Source organism: Ambystoma mexicanum, chromosome 2q (genome assembly GCF_040938575.1).
Source record: "Ambystoma mexicanum isolate Mex_15411 chromosome 2q, UKY_AmexF1_1, whole genome shotgun sequence".
NCBI classification, from domain to species: Eukaryota; Metazoa; Chordata; class Amphibia; order Caudata; family Ambystomatidae; genus Ambystoma; species Ambystoma mexicanum.
The window spans coordinates 94,792,768-94,804,998 of record NC_090924.1 but is presented as its reverse complement, the minus strand read 5'-3'; the positions used below and the strand labels follow the sequence as shown (position 1 = coordinate 94,804,998).

The following is a 12,231-nucleotide window of genomic DNA, read 5'->3' as shown; positions in this document are numbered from 1 at the left end:
TTCAAGATATTTTCACCATCGCTTCATTGCTATGCTACATTTTAATTGTAATAAAACTGTTCCTCCCCTTGGAGAAGTGCAACACTTCTTTTGGAGAAAAGAATACCAAGCCAGAGGAGCACCACATATCCACATGCTTTTATGGATTAAAGATGCTCCTAAATTTAGTCAAGACAGTGATGCCACTGTTCTACAAGTTTATTGAAAAATATGTCACTTGTGAAATTCCATTAGAACCAACAAATAGTGATCTTCATGCATCCATTTTACAATTTCAAAGACACAAATGTGGAAAATATTGTCGTTGCAAATACAAAAACAAAGGGAAATACTGCACCAAATGCTGATTTGGTTTTCCTAGACCAGTTACAAATACAGATCAAGTGAACAACCTCATGTCTTCAGTTAGACATAGTGTTAAAGGTAAGTCACCTAAAATACATATTACATAAAAAGAAAAGAAGAAGAAAAATATACCAATGATTATAATGCAATCATTGCCCACTTATGGAATGCAAACATAGATGTGCAGTACATTGCACACAATTCTACTGCAGTTTGACGATATGTCACAGCATACTTAACCAAAGCAGAAAAGAAAGAGCTCCAAGACCTCTGGAATGACCTGTCATCAGTTAAATAGTGTCTCAGAAATTATACAGCTTGGGCATAATAATGCTCTCCCATAGAGAACGTGGATCATATGAAGCAGCTGATCATTTAACTGCTACTGCATTGTATGGTAAATCTGAAAATATAGTATGGCTAAGTCTTGGTCCAGCTAAATCTAGAAAAAGAGTTCATAAATCCTACGAAGATATAGAAACAATAGCCAAACATGATCCCAATAGCCAAGACATTTTAAAAAACAATTTATTGGACACATACTACCCAAACAGAAGTAATACTTTGGAAACCATGTGTCTATACCACATAGCCCAAAACTACACATACAAAAATAATATAAAACCTGATGAAAAAGAAGGTAAATACAGAGTGACAAACTGTGAAGGCAGCTTAGTTAAACTCACTAAACCAAATTTAATTCATCATATCAAATTGTCATTAAGGACTCCTCAACATAAAGAAGTATATTACATGTGCCTGCTACAACTCTTTAAACCATGGAGAAAAGAAGAAGAAATACTAGATAACTATGACTCATATGAAGATGCTTTCAAAGCAAATGAAAGCACTATAACTGATGTAAACTTTACACAGTACAAAACAATGTTGCACAATGAACAGCAACACGAAGAAGAACTCCAGGCCCAACTAGATAAAGAAACTCCTGACAGTAGTCAACCTTCTGTAACAGGAAGCCATGAACCACTGGGAGAACCACTAATAATAAATGAGGCTGAATTAGCTATAACAGAAGTGGAAAACACCATGTATCAGTATGAAGATAAAGAAGACTTAACTATACTACAATCAAAACTAAACAATGAGCAACGTAGCATTTTTCAAGAAGTAACAAAACAAATTGCACATGGTGTACAACATGAAAATAAAGAATGTTCCTACCATAATTATAAACCTATACTACTGTACGTCAGTGGTGAAGCTGGTTCTGGCAAAACATTCCTAATAAAAATTATCAGTAAGTTCCTTCAACAATTGACAAACAACAAACTGTCAGCTGTTGTCACTGCCCCCACAGGTTTAGCTGCCTACAACACAGGTGGTGTCATGTTACACCGATTACTACTATTGCCAGTAGAACACCAGAACAAATTAGACTATTACAAACTTTCTGCGGAAGCTGCAATGGAACTATGCAGAGTATTGAAACAAATGAAAATGTTACTAATAGATGAAGTGAGCATGGTCTCCAACCTAATGTTGGCTTTGATTCACCTCAGATTACAAGAAGTACTCAAAACAAACTATGAAGAGCTCTTTGCAGGAAAACACATTATTGTTTTCAGAGATCTTCTTCAATTGGCACCAGTAAAAGGTGATCCTATTTTTAAAACATTAGGACACAAACTCTGCCGTAAAACTGTTGGCAGCATTGGAAATGTCAACCTTTGGCAACATTTCCAATACAGAGAATTAACAGAAAACATGCGGCAATCTGCAGATCTCACTTATGCCAACATCTTAAAAAGTATTAGAGTTGGTATACTTTCTAAAGAAGCAGAAGCAATATTGCACTTTATGGCGATAATGCATGTGCTACAGATGTTATGGAACAATTAGCCCACAAAAATGTCAATTGTATGGCCTTAATGCCAACTCTTGCAAGTTGTTTCAAATTCAATGAAATAATGTTAAGTAAAGAAATGCAACCAATAATGGAAATTAGCACCACAGACAAACTAGATGTACATGGTATGACACTACCTATGTGTGACCAAACCACAACAAGACTAAATAGTTTAGAAAAATCAATCTCAAACACAGCAGGCTTAGAAAAGATATTAAAATTATCCTTAAATTGCAGAGTAATGCTTAAACGTAACCTTGACGTGGACCAAGGACTAGTTAATGGAGAACTGGGTACAGTTGTTGGCTTTCAAACATACCCACGTGACAACACAATTCAGTTTGTCAATATTCTCTTTGACAAACTTTCAGAAGTAAAAAGGATAGGACGCTCAACAGCTCAATTCCTTCTCTTCAAAGACATGTATGTACGCAGAGAACAATTTTCTCTAACTCTTGCATACGCAGTCACAATTCATAAATCACAAGGTCTTACCCTAGACAAAGCAATGACAGATATTGGTAACACAATCTTTAAAGAAGGCCTGTGCTACGTAGCACTATCACGCTTACGTACACTTGACGGTCTATTTCTAATCAACTTTGATGCAAGTAAAGTAAACGCTGATATTCCTTGCATTTTAGAATACAATAGACTTCGCTCACTATACACCCCCTATCTAAACACATATTCTGTTCCACAAAAAGTAAAACGTTTTAAAAGGAAAATTAAATTAAATAGAAATGCAACAGGATGTCACTGCAAATCCTCCAAAGAGAGTAAAAGAAACTAATACTTCATCAAGTACCACAAGCAAAAAAAATCAATTAGGGAAAGTAAACCAGGTACTTCTTCAAAGAAGGAAGACAAACTCCAAAAAAAGCAGTCAGATACAGAACTACCTGGTCCATTTAAACTCTCAAATATAGTTGGTGTAAGTTGCTACGCAAATGTAGCAATGAATATTCTATTTCAATTACCACCAATTGTTGACAACATTTACTTACACAGTACAGACCCATTGTGTTTGCAAATGTTAGTACTTCACAGAAATGCAGCAAACAATCCTGATAACACATATAGTGTTTATGGAATAAGACAACAATTGGACTACTGTGCTGGAATGGTGAAATTCACTATAAACTCACAGGAAGATCCACAAGAATTTCTAATGTACTTACTACAAGTACTGGAAAACAAAAACATACCTATAAATGAAATCTTCCAGATTTCATACATGTGGAAACATACATGCACCCTCTGCAACAATGTGACACAAGAACGAATCCCCAATGAATGCTTTGTATATATATCAATACCTAATTGTGAATCCATTACATTTCAGCAACTTGTCCAAAATGCAAAACATGGTAGATTATGTTCTACCTGCAATTCGGATAATCGCTCCACGTTACTAATACAAACACATAGTAAATATGTAATACTAATGCTTCTACGTTACAATGCAGATGGTACCAAAAACAACTGCAAGCTGACTTGATTCACACATGGTCAAATATCACTTGGTAAGAAAACCTTCACAACAATAGGTATAATCTACCACGCAGGAGCCACAACCAATTCAGGGCACTACACTGCATACATAAAAAAGAAATGTGGATGGTTTGAATGTAATGATAGTACCATTACTCTAAAGCAGAGATTACCAGCAAATCTTACAAAGGCTTATTTAATGTTCTTAAAACCAAAATTTGATAACTAAACTGTACTTAAACCCTAATTAAACATGTAGTAAAAAAATGTAAACTGTTAGAATATTCCAAAAGCTATCTAACTGCCCAAAGATTATACAACAACTAATCAGATAAATGAATACCACTAAATTAGAGCAAAAATAGACAGTAAGAATACGCCAATTGGTATGTAACTGTCCCAAAATGTAACAATATCCAAACAGATAAATCAATACCACTAAAATATATCAAAAAATAGACAGTTAGAATATGCCAATTGGTATCTAACTATCCCAAAATTTAACAATATCCAAACAGATAAATCAATACCACTAACATATATCAAAAAATAGACAGTTAGAATACGCCTACTTGTATCTAACTGCTCCAAAATGTTATAATATCCAAACAAATAAATAATGTTACTGCTCCAAAAAAATTCAACAAGCCAATGTATAAAACATTAGCCAGAAACAACAAGTGAACACTGAAAACAAACAAACAAATTAACTGTAGCATAACAGAAAAAGTTTTTTTTTTAATCCAACATGGATTTTTTTTTCTCCCACAGACCCAATGATTTTAGCAACGAACACAGAAACTGAGCAAATTGCACAGTACTCTGGTTTGTAATCTACTAAATATGAGGGTAAAACAAAATGTTGATTATACAATGTAATAAGTCATTACAAAATACTAATACTAACATGCTATTTTCTTTTACACAGAAATTAACAAGAAATACATGTACTCCAGTTACTAAACCAAACAGTAAGTATATTATACACTCTATGGCCTGGCCACAACCATCGCAGCATGTCACACCCATAGTATCTTAAAAATGTGTTCCTTAAAAATGTGTTTTTGACCCAAAGTTATAAGCAACTATAAGTGTGATATGCTGCGGTGGTTGTGGCCAGGGCATAGAGTGTTGGGTGCATGGCCAAGTGGCCATGCACCCAACACTCTATGCCCTGGCCACAACCACCGCAGCATATCACACCCATAGAGTCAAACATTTCAACTATGGCCTATGGAAACTTTTAATGTCTGCGGACATTATGAGTGTTCTTAGAACACTTTCAACTTGCCAGCGAACAATACGGACAGCGTCTTCAGGAGACCCCCTACGAACATTTCAGGACAATGTGAGAGTTGTTAGAACACTTCCAACTTGACAACGAACAATACGGACAGCGTCCTCAGAACACCTCAGTTTTGTTTATTTACGAACATTTCAGGACACCGCGAGAGTTCTTAGAACACTTTCAACTTGACAACCAATTCAGGACACCGCGAGAGTTCTTAGAACACTTTCAACTTGACAAGGAACAATATGGACAGCGTCCTCAGAACACCCCCATTTTGTTTATTTACGAACATTTCAGGACACCGCGAGAGTTCTTAGAACACTTTCAACTTGACAACCAATTCAGGACACCGCGAGAGTTCTTAGAACACTTTCAACTTGACAAGGAACAATATGGACAGCGTCCTCAGAACACCCCCATTTTGTTTATTTACGAACATTTCAGGACACCGCGAGAGTTCTTAGAACATTTTCAACTTGACAGTACCACTTCCTGTTCTTATAAGTGGCTACACAATCAGTGAAGGTGAGATAGTTACGCGCCCCATATTCAGGGAAGCTGGTGTGCGCTCAACCATTGAGGCATTGGAATAATGTACAGGGACTGTACATCCATTTATAGTAAGTTCTGTTACTAAATATTTTCATAGAGGTTGGCTTCTAAGACGAAAACGGTTGTGTCTATTGATTGAGTAAAAGTGACTCTGAAATTAATCTAATATGGAACATGGCCATTATGTATTTACGTGATAATTTGACAAAGACATCAATTCCTGATATTATCAAGAGCCAGTTGGGCTGTGATTATAATCTCCCCACTGCACTCCAAAAAGATACTTGTTTTATTTCCTCTTTTTTTTTAGTGGGAACTTTGCACTTTTGTTACATGTCTTTTTTTATTGTAATGAATTCTGATTGATTGTATTTCAACTCTATTTATTCATGTAGATTTTTATCTTTGTGACTTTTATGGCATTTTGCCAAATAAAGTTTTTGATTGAGATATATATATTCCATATATGTGTGTATACATAAACTGGGTAGTGGTGAAAAATAAAGTTTGTTTTATAACATACAACCAGTGCTGCAGTGTTTGCTGTTGGCTGCCCGTGATTATCATCTGCCATTTGGAACACTTAGGTGTGTGGAGTGCTGCTCGCCTGAACAGTGTCTTTTGATGCCATTCTCATTTGAAATATATATATGTATATGTATATATATATATATATCCATAGATGCAACTATCGAAGTATACAGGGGGCATTTTTCGCTTCATGAAAAGGTGTAGGGGCCAGCCCCTGGAAGTGATTTCGAAGATTTATGTTGCCCAAACTTTGGCAGTCACAATGTATGGTGCCCCTCTTTGGGGTTTTCAGAGGGCTGACGAAATCCAAATTAAGGAAAATAAATGTATTAGGAGACTGTTGGGGCTCCCAACCTCTGCGGCATGTATTTCAATCCACAGAGAACTGGGATTGGAGTTCTGGGAGGACCAATGGGTGCAGTCCCCAATCTTATTTTGGGTCCAGTTGTGGTCAAATGAGTTTGCCTACCTATGTCACTTTATTATTCGGTCTGTGTTGGGCAGGGTGGGGTGGCAAAGAATTGGGGAAGCAAACCTTAGTGCTCTTTTCCCGCCAGCTGCATTAGTAACCAAGGCTGAGGGGTTTAACCACAAATCTGTGTTGAGTGAGGCAGTTGTGAGGAAAAGAAAACTCTTAGATTACGGAAATAAATCCGGCCAATTCCACACTTTCATTAGTAGCCCTTCTGTGATCCAACCATATTTAACCTGGAGCCTCTACAAAAAAGATTGATGGTTAATAACCAGGGCGAGATTTGACTGCCTTCTTGTGCAAGGGAACACAGCCAATTGGAAAGGGTTTCCAGACTCAGCTGGATGCCCGGTGTGTGGTCATCAGCGCGAAGATAAGGCCCATGTGTTGTTATTCGGCACTGGTTATGCAGGGATACGTAGAGTTACTCTGATACCGGCCCTGAAGAAGACAGAGATCCGCCAGTATAAAGTAGCACTCGCATTCCTCCTGGGTGCAGACTCTATTTTTACGGCTTGGGCCCTGCTCTCCTTTCTAAAGAGATCATTGTACTTTAGAAAGGGGCTGATGAGTATCCAGGGAGATGGAGGATCTTAACTCAAGTGGGGACTGCTGGAGGAAATGTTTTTTAGAGTGACCTAATCCTTGGATTAGTGGTGCTGTAATACCTATCAATACCACCCTACTATGCCCCGTTTTAAGCAGGTTTGATATGGTCTTTTGTACACGATTTTAAGGAATTGTTTATGTATAATGACATTTTTTAGAATGTTGTAATATTGTTTTATGTTTGATGGATTTTTTTGCATCCGAATAAACTTGTTTGACTGACTGACTGTATACATAAATGCCTGCAGCATGTGATTGTCATCTATTGTGTTACAGATATATACAACATTTAACGTAGGCACTATGGGATGGGTGCAGTATATGAACATGCTAATGGAGTTTATGATGCTGTTGCTCATGTATTTGTGCTTATACTATGCACATTTATTCATACATGCAGCTACTCAAGCATATATAAATGCCTTTAGCATCTGATTTTCATCTGCTTTGTTGCTGCTATAAAAAGCTAACATAGGCACTATGCACATTATACATATACTCCATGCACTTTAAATATAGGATGGGTGCAATATATTAAAATGCTAATGGATGTCTGCACCCACTGTATGATGCTGTTGCTCATGTATTTGTGTTTGCACTATGCACATTATATCCATACATGCAGCCCCTGAAGTATGCATAAATGCTTGCAGCATGTGACTGTCATTTGTTTTGCTGCTGATATATATAAAAAAAAGGAACTATGCCCTTTATACATAAGCGCCACACACTTTAAATATGAGATGGTTGCAATATATAAAAATGTATTCCTTTTCTCTTTTTTGTATTTCTTTGTATTTTGCTCCTATGGATGGCAAATTCGGGCACTATGCACCTCAAATGCGACGTGGGCATAACATCTGCAAATGTATTTCCTTCCTGGATGCTTTGTTTGCTCATTCTCTTGAAGCTGCCATTTTGCATAGATAAGGCACTTTGCACTTTATTTGTGAGAATGTTGCAATAGACGGGAATACATCCGCCACTGCAAATCTGGGAACTGAGTGATATTTTTCTATTGGATTTTATTGCCGTTTCTGCTAATTTATCCGCATTCTTATCTGCTTTGAAAAGTTTCTAATGTTTCTAATGGCATTGTGCAATAGTAAAAGGTCAATAAACGGAATCTAATTGTTTAGAGCTCGTTCCTGACTAGTCCCTAAATGGCTGACAGTTTTAGCAGTGCAGCCCCATCCCTTGCCTTGGCCACATTGCCTTTATTGGAATAAGGAAAGGACTATGTTCAGTAGCCAGACTACCATAGGGTCCTTGCAGAATGCGTTTTAAACATGCTTCCTGTACTGAACTAATTGTATGTGAACAAGTAGCCGGTGGGCTATGAAACGCATTGTACTATTTCCCGGAACCCGCCAAACGCCCACCCATTATCGGAGCGTTGATGCAACTGGGTGTACGCCTTGTGGGTGGCTTTCGTGAGAATAGATAAAGACGTTGCGGTTTGCGAGCTGTACTTCTTATCCAATTCCTCATTGGTGGTAGAGTGGAAGAGGTCACTACCCTCGAAAGGAAGGTCCAATACGCAATACTGGACATCAGGGTTGAACTTAGTAGCCCGAAGCCAGGCTGTCCTGCTCATGTCCGTGGCGATGCAGATGGCCAGGCAAGTGGTATCGATGTGGGCCACTGTGGACTCCATGATGTCCTCCGCTACCAGCCTGGATTCTCCTAGACCTGCCTTGAAGCGTGCCTGGCTGTGTACCAGAAGTTCCGGAGTGGCATCCGCGTTGGCTTGACGTAGGTGCAGGGAGACATTGGAGTACAGCTTTTTCCCCTATGCCTCCGAGATCTTCTCCTCCTTGCCTAGGGACACCAAGGACGAGGTGGCCGAGGACGACTGAGGCTTAGAGTAAAGAGATGCCACAGCGATGACCGACGAGTGTGGATGGTTGTGCGTTGAAAGCAACAGTGTATCCCCCTCCATCTGTCTATACCTGGCATCGAGGTGCCGATTGACAGGCTGGACCGAGTGTGGCTTGAGCCAACCCTTCTTGGCCAGAGTGATGGCATTGTTCTGCATCGGGTCACCTGTCTTGGTAGGGGGCCTTAGGGAGAGGACCTCTGCCAAGACCCCCTCCTCGGGCTGCTCTACCTCAGGATGAAGAAGGACCAGATATTCTGCCAAACCTGCAAGCCAGTCGTGAAAGACCTTCTCTGAAGATGGCGTGTCAGGGTCCTCCTCCTCGTCTGTGTCCCACTGGGTGTCCGGCTGGTTCACCACGGTTGGAGGGGTGCTGGGTGCCGTGGGCTGCGGTGTGGAGACTGGAGCCAGAGGCTGCTGCAGCAGTTGGCTCTGAACCGGCTGCACTGGGGGCAGATTCGAAGGAGCCAGCAGCGGGGGGTGGGGGGTGCTGCGCTGGGACCTGTGGTGCCGGAGTCATGGGAGGAATGGTGGAGTTACCGGAGGGAGCAAGTCCCTGACGCATCCCTTAGGATGCAAACAAAGGGGGGTCTGGGAATCTCTCTACCAGCACGAACACAGCCCAATGACCTGTTCTTGGGTGAATAACCCCTGGGAGAGACTCTACCAAGTCTTTAGCTCACTGTCCTTTTCACAGAGAAGAAATTTCCCCGCATATCAGCCTTTGTCCTGCCCAGGGGCAGTCCAGCGCCGAAATGCTAGGCAATTCTTCTCTGAACAAGAGTACCATCAGTAACCCCATACACATGTTTCAGCCTTGTTGGGCATCATCAGTGAGGTGAAACTGTTGCCTCTCTAAGAACAGTGATCAAGGGGTCCACGTCTGGATTGCCCTGTTAACTTAGGGTGAAACCCAAAGTTAATGTATGCAAACAAAGGGGGGTCTGGGAATCTCTCTACCAGCACGAACACAGCCCAATGACCTGTTCTTGGGTGAATAACCCCTGGGAGAGACTCTACCAAGTCTTTAGCTCACTGTCCTTTTCACAGAGAAGACATTTCCCCGCATATCAGCCTTTGTCCTGCCCAGGGGCAGTCCAGCGCCGAAATGCTAGGCAATTCTCCTCTGAACAAGAGTACCATCAGTAACCCCATACACATGTTTCAGCCTTGTTGGGCATCATCAGTGAGGTGAAACTGTTGCCTCTCTAAGAACAGTGAGCAAGGGGTCCACGTCTGGATTGCCCTGTTAACTTAGGGTGAAACCCAAAGTTAATGTATGCAAACAAAGGGGGGTCTGGGAATCTCTCTACCAGCACGAACACAGCCCAATGACCTGTTCTTGGGTGAATAACCCCTGGGAGAGACTCTACCAAGTCTTTAGCTCACTGTCCTTTTCACAGAGAAGAAATTTCCCCGCATATCAGCCTTTGTCCTGCCCAGGGGCAGTCCAGCGCCGAAATGCTAGGCAATTCTCCTCTGAACAAGAGTACCATCGGTAACCCCATACACATGTTTCAGCCTTGTTGGGCATCATCAGTGAGGTGAAACTGTTGCCTCTCTAAGAACAGTGAGCAAGGGGTCCACGTCTGGATTGCCCTGTTAACTTAGGGTGAAACCCAAAGTTAATGTATGCAAACAAAGGGGGGTCTGGGAATCTCTCTACCAGCACGAACACAGCCCAATGACCTGTTCTTGGGTGAATAACCCCTGGGAGAGACTCTACCAAGTCTTTAGCTCACTGTCCTTTTCACAGAGAAGAAATTTCCCCGCATATTAGCCTTTGTCCTGCCCAGGGGCAGTCCAGCGCCGAAATGCTAGGCAATTCTCCTCTGAACAAGAGTACCATCAGTAACCCCATACACATGTTTCAGCCTTGTTGGGCATCATCAGTGAGGTAAAACTGTTGCCTCTCTAAGAACAGTGAGCAAGGGGTCCACGTCTGGATTGCCATGTTAACTTAGGGTGAAACCCAAAGTTAATGTATGCAAACAAAGGGGGGTCTGGGAATCTCTCTACCAGCACGAACACAGCCCAATGACCTGTTCTTGGGTGAATAACCCCTGGGAGAGACTCTACCAAGTCTTTAGCTCACTGTCCTTTTCACAGAGAAGAGATTTCCCCGCATATCAGCCTTTGTCCTGCCCAGGGGCAGTCCAGCGCCGAAATGCTAGGCAATTCTCCTCTGAACAAGAGTACCATCAGTAACCCCATACACATGTTTCAGCCTTGTTGGGCATCATCAGTGAGGTGAAACTGTTGCCTCTCTAAGAACAGTGAGCAAGGGGTCCACGTCTGGATTGCCCTGTTAACTTAGGGTGAAACCCAAAGTTAATGTATGCAAACAAAGGGGGGTCTGGGAATCTCTCTACCAGCACGAACACAGCCCAATGACCTGTTCTTGGGTGAATAACCCCTGGGAGAGACTCTACCAAGTCTTTAGCTCACTGTCCTTTTCACAGAGAAGAAATTTCCCCGCATATCAGCCTTTGTCCTGCCCAGGGGCAGTCCAGCGCCGAAATGCTAGGCAATTCTCCTCTGAACAAGAGTACCATCAGTAACCCCATACACGTGTTTCAGCCTTGTTGGGCATCATCAGTGAGGTGAAACTGTTGCCTCTCTAAGAACAGTGAGCAAGGGGTCCACGTCTGGATTGCCCTGTTAACTTAGGGTGAAACCCAAAGTTAATGTATGCAAACAAAGGGGGGTCTGGGAATCTCTCTACCAGCACGAACACAGCCCAATGACCTGTTCTTGGGTGAATAACCCCTGGGAGAGACTCTACCAAGTCTTTAGCTCACTGTCCTTTTCACAGAGAAGAGATTTCCCCGCATATCAGCCTTTGTCCTGCCCAGGGGCAGTCCAGCGCCGAAATGCTAGGCAATTCTCCTCTGAACAAGAGTACCATCAGTAACCCCATACACATGTTTCAGCCTTGTTGGGCATCATCAGTGAGGTGAAACTGTTGCCTCTCTAAGAACAGTGAGCAAGGGGTCCACGTCTGGATTGCCCTGTTAACTTAGGGTGAAACCCAAAGTTAATGTATGCAAACAAAGGGGGGTCTGGGAATCTCTCTACCAGCACGAACACAGCCCAATGACCTGTTCTTGGGTGAATAACCCCTGGGAGAGACTCTACCAAGTCTTTAGCTCACTGTCCTTTTCACAGAGAAGAAATTTCCCCGCATATCA

General features: G+C 41.4%; 1 protein-coding gene across 5 annotated transcripts in view; it reads right to left on the bottom strand.

Annotated features, from left to right (window-relative positions):
• LOC138569187 (ankyrin repeat and fibronectin type-III domain-containing protein 1-like) overlaps positions 1-12,231 on the bottom strand; it is a 2,784,778-nt gene that overhangs the window by 1,717,639 nt on the left and 1,054,908 nt on the right. The window lies entirely within an intron of this gene.